Here is a 5,733-nt window from a genome sequence, read left to right as displayed (position 1 = left end):
GTGAGCAACAAAAATTCGTCTGAAAGTGTGGCATCCTCTCGTTCTCTGCGCTTTCACTGGGAGCTACAATCCCGAGCTGCTAGTGATCAGCCATCTTGGATCTCTCTCTGCCCAATGCATTTCTAATACAAGCCCAGAAGAGTGGCTTCTTATAGGCATTGTCTAGCCAAGTAATAAATGTCTGCCCGCTCACAAGTTTCCTGAGTCAGTGGTAGCTGGATAATTTATAGTTTGGGATCTCTTCCAAGAAGTTCAAGATAATAACATCCTCATGCTCACAGAACATTTTGATGCTAAGCCAGGTGAACTTCAATCCAACACCATTCACTATGCAGGTAGTGGTTACTGACCACACACAAAGTTTTCCGGCTGCTGTTGATGGCATTCTGGATGTTCTCAAAGATGTCCATACCTGGTTCAAAGTCCCAGTGATGAAGACAGAGTTTAAAAGTGAACTGGCCACCTTCTTCCAGGGCTGGAACAAGCTGTTCAGACCCCTGCTGCTCATCAGTGGCAGTGGAAGAGACAAAGGCATCATAGGTGAGCTCCTCTGTCCTGTCCCATTTGCGGGGTACCAAGCTCTAAATATATAGAGACCAAGGCCAGGCATGGTGGCACATGCCTGTAATCCCAGCACTATGGGAGAACGAGGCGGGTGGATCACTTGAAGTCAGAAGTTCTAGACCAGCCTGGCCCACATGACAAAACACCCTCTCTACTAAAAATACAAAAATTAACCAGGCGTGGTGGCGCATGCCTGTAGTGCCAGCTACTTGGGAGGCTGAGGTGGAAGAATTGTTTGAACCTGAGAGGCGGAGGTTGCAGTGAGCCGAGATTGTGCCACTGCACTCCAGCCTGGGCCACAAAGCAAGACTCCATCTCAAAAAATAAAAATAAATAAATAAATAGCACCCATACCATAGAGATGAAGTTATCTGGGCACTGAACCAAGAGAAGACCATGCTTGTGAGGACCAGACTGAACAAACAGAAGACATAGATCTTTCCAAGGTCAAAATTACACATAGTATCATCAAAATCTATCAACAAACTCTGAGTATTTGGCTGCTGACAGAGGTAGCTCTGAAGGTAGGGAATATGGACATTTGCTGTGTTTGCTGATCAGTTCTTGAACCACACATTGTCACAGTTGCACTCAAGTTTGTTCCCATAGAGATCAAAATACATCAAAGACTTTAGATTCTCCAGATTAGTTTGATTAATGACTTTTAGGTTGTTGAATCCTAAAGAGAAGATCTCAAGGCTTTCTAAGCCAGATAATGTGCCAGGAATTCAGTGACTCTAAGTTGTTATTTTCAAGACACAGAATTTTTAGTCTTTTAAGTTTTTTAAATAAGGAAATATTTAAATTGAGACTTTGGTCTCCAGCTTTGGTTTCTGAGATATCCAACTTTGTGAGATTAATCAGAGGGTCAAATTGGAGGTAGTCCAGGCATACTGTGTCGTTTTTTTTTTTTTCCTAGGAGTAGCACCTACAGGCCATTCAGCCCTTGGAAGAAGTTTGTTGGAACAATCTGAATCCCATGTATTTGTTCTTCTAGGTTGAGTTGTTTCAAATATTTGAGATTTATAAATGAAGGAAATGAGGCCAGGTGCAGTGGCTCATGCCTGTAATCCCAGCACTTTGGAAGGCCAAGGTGGGTGGATCACCCGAGGTCAGAAGTTCGAGACCAGCTTGGCCAACATGGTGAAACTTCATCTCTACTAAAAATACAAAAATTAGTCGGGCATGGTGGCATGTACCTGTAATCCCAGCTACTTGGGAGGCCAAGTCAGGAGAATCACTTGAACCCGGGAGGCAGAGGTTGCAGTGAGCCAAGACCACGCCACTGCACTTCAGCCTGGGCAACAAGAGCAAAATTCTGTCTCGAAATATAAATAAATAAATTAATTAGTTAATTAAATGAAGGAAATGGCAAGGTCCTAGTGGTTTCATATGTAATTTTGTTAACACTGAGATCCAAAAATTCCAGATTTTCAAAGCCCAAGAAAAGATCTGCATGAAAACCTGACAAGCTATTGTATGCCAGTTCAAGATTACATAGAGAAGTGAGGTCAGAAAATGCATTCTTTTCTATAGTTTTCAGGTGATTCTGGGAGAGAATCAGAAAGTGAAGCTTCTTCAGATATTGAAAGGTTCTACACTTCAGAGTCTGAATATTGCTTTCTTCAAGATTCAAGCTGTCTAAATTTGGAAACTGAGCAAAGGAGCATCTGTCAGTTGCCACTATCCAGCATCCAGCCAAGCTGAGCTCCTTCAATCAATACAGCCCATTGAAAGTCATATTACTGAGTTCTATGATGGGGTTTGTAGAGAGAGAGATTGTAGGCACCTCAAAGGTGAAAATGCAAAATCAGGAAAGTTTTTAAACTTGTGGTTCAGGTCTAGGGCTGTTAAGTTCTGAAGGGAACTCCAGGTCCTGTTGTTGACAAAGGAAAGTTGCACTTGTTTAGTTTCAGCCTTTCAGGCTGGGCATAGCACTAAACACTGTTATTAAGGTGAACCAGACCACTGCTTTGACTCAGGTCAAGGGACAAAAGCCTGGTGCAGTTGGCAAGGTATTTTATGCCACTTGTATCAGCAGCATTTTTCCAAAAAACCAAAGCTTCTAATATGGGTACGTTTCTCAGGAGGTTACACACTGTCTTCAAGTGACCCCCTCTAAGCTTCCTGTTACGGAGGTCCATTTCCCTTAGATTTTTCAGGTGTTTGGCTGGAAGCATCTCTAATTTTACCAATGTTCCACTCAGCTTCAAACTCCTAAGTTGGGACAGAGTTTCCAGACTCATATTCTGGATGAGTCGATAGCTATCCATAGAGACATCCAGAGTAGTCAGATTAGGCAATGACAGAACAGAGAAATTTAACTCCATTAGCTTGTTCCCCTGCAGGCTCAGGTGGGATAGAGAGAGCAATGACCTGGGGTTGTTGTCCAAGGAAATGGTGCTATTACTAGTAAGATCAAAGTCTTCCAGGCGTGGAAGATGCTGGACTGCTTTAAGAATACTGGGAAAGTTGGTAATAATGTTTCGAGATAGGCTTAAATGTTTCAATTTGACAAGAGGGACAAAGCACTATTGTGAATATGGGTGATTTGATTGTGGCTCACTCAGCAGCAGGGCTTCCAAGTTGGACAGGCCCTCAAAGGAGTTGCTCACACTTTGAGTCTTATTTTCTACTAAATTCTAAAGGGTCAGGTATTCAAGTTCCCCAAAGGCTCCCTCACCAGTCTTCCAAATGGAATTCCACTCCAGTTGCAAGTACACCCGAGCAAATTAGAGAAACTATGAGGAGGAAGGACATGAATTTCATTCTGAGTCAGATGGAGGTGAGTGGCGTATCCAGGGATGCCACTAATGGCATCTGTCAAGTTGGCAATCTTCTGAATGCAGAACACATGATGTCCAAATCACATTGTGTGCATTTGCTGAACCGATATGTCTCTGCCAAAGGCAGCAGAGAAAGCTCAATTAAAATGAACCAGAGCTGTTGAAGAGGCAGGAGACTCTTTGAACCCATCTTGCTAGTTCCAGGCCTTAGATTTAACCATAAGAAAAAAAAAACTCTTTGCATGTATGATGCTCATATTTGAAGAATGGTCTTTCCATTTTGACTTTGCTGCAAAGAAAAGAGGAAGTTTAGTTTACATTTCTCTCTCCTAACAAGTATTTCATAACTGCTTCAAGGAAACCAAAAAGCTTTGCCTCAAGTTAACTTCCAAAATAAATTCATTTCCAAAGTCCTCTATGTGTATCAGCAAGGACTGTTATTCTTTATTCTACAGCCAAAATTGTCAGCACATGGACACAGAGAAGGTACTTGCATACCTAATTTAATTTAGGAAAATTAACACATTTCCTAATCCTCTTCTCCCTTCTGCAAAATAAAAGAACTCTCTTGATGTGCCCTAAATTTCACCACTGGAGAGGCATGTGTAGTGGAGGGTCTATGACTCTCAGTCTAGCTAAAAGGTAATCATCATGATAGGGACCAAAAAAAATCAAGGTTTACATGCTACCTCTACCATAATGTGAATAAATACAGGAGTCCTTGATTTGAAGCCACTCGTTTCACTACAATTTGCATTTATATACCTTAGGCAACTATGCCTATTATCAGTATATTACATTCACGTAAGCCTAAAAAAAATACAACTACCATAAGCTTAGATCTGTCAATGTACTTACGAACATGTGCTGCTCAAGGTTTCTCCAGCTTTGCCTCCAGGGTCCGACCTATTCCCACAGTCACTTGTGGTGATGGAGTGAAAAGAATCCAGCTCAGACAGACCTGAACTCCAATTCAGCATCCTTCCACAAATTATTTAAACTCTCTGAACCTGTTTCCTTATCCATATAATGGGATAATAATAATACCTACTCTCATAACATTGTGATTATTCAAACAAGACAACTTAAACTGCCCAGCTTGTGCCTAGTACACCATGAAGCTCACTGAAAGGTTCTTCTCTTTTTTTCTCCTTAACTGTAGGCCGACACCAGTACACCATCTTTGCATGGATCTTCTAGCCCTTGTATTAAGAGCACGGTAGCCACAGATGAAAGAGAGAAACAGTATAGTTGGCTGGATTTCTTTCCTTTGTATAGATTTTCATATGCACACAAAGATATATACTTTCTAGCATTGTTTGCAATTCTTGGACTCACAGGACAAGTGTCCACTACAGAAACTGGCAATATATATGTATACATTGTAAAAGAAAAATCTGAGGCACCATAAAATGTTAAAGAGTTTATTTGAACAGGAAGCAATTCATGAGTTGAGGAACATTAAACCAAAAAAGCTTTGGTGTTCTGATGACAAAACTTATTGGGAAAATGTAGCAGCAAAATAAAGAGATTATTTGATTTGTTTTCAATTACAAAATTGCCTTTTTAAGATACCTTGTTGGAAAGTTCCTAGTCACATAATCATATGTTAGTTGTCTGCTTATGACTGGATGATGTTAAGTTTTTTTTAGTCTAACATAAGCATTTATCAGCAATGACTCAACTTAAGCTTCACTTGTGTTTGCAATTTAAGCAAGACTTAAATCACATATGAGGCTTAACTGGTTTGGTCTTCTCAAGGATTTTTCAGACCTTATCTCCATTTTGATTTGCTTTAACAATGTGGTCCCTAAGAAATGGGAATTTCTGGAATAGATGCATTTACAATCAGGGCAGTATTACATTGAATACGATAACAAAACATGACTTTGAAAATCTTTTATAAGTAATGTGAGCCACTTCCTGAAGTCTGTAATATTAGACTCTCAAGAGTAGTGCACAGGATGGCCCATCTGTTTACAACATCAGTAACTTGGTATTATCCACTTTGATACTTTCTGTGATACTGATGGTATTAAAGTGATATCTCATTGTACTTTATTGACAATCACTTTTTACAAATAGTGACAATCACTATTTATCTCACTTCTTTTCTTCTTCTGCTTTTTCTTTTCAATCCTCATCTTCTGACATGTAACTAGAGAATGTCTTATGAGTTTGCAAACAGCTGAAATATCAGGCTGCTTTTTTTCACAGATATTTCTCCTTTGCCTTCCCTTCCCCTCTTCCCCTCTCCTTTCCTTCCTTCATTCTTTCCTTGAAGCAGTAAGCACAATTTTGGAAGCTTGAGAGAAACTAAAATGAGAGAGAGGACAAACACACACAAAGGAAAAGAGAAGGAAACATGACATGATGACATGAG

This window comes from Cebus imitator, unplaced genomic scaffold (assembly GCF_001604975.1).
Source record: "Cebus imitator isolate Cc_AM_T3 unplaced genomic scaffold, Cebus_imitator-1.0 Scaffold705, whole genome shotgun sequence".
Lineage (NCBI taxonomy): Eukaryota > Metazoa > Chordata > Mammalia > Primates > Cebidae > Cebus > Cebus imitator.
This window is presented reverse-complemented; position numbering follows the sequence as displayed.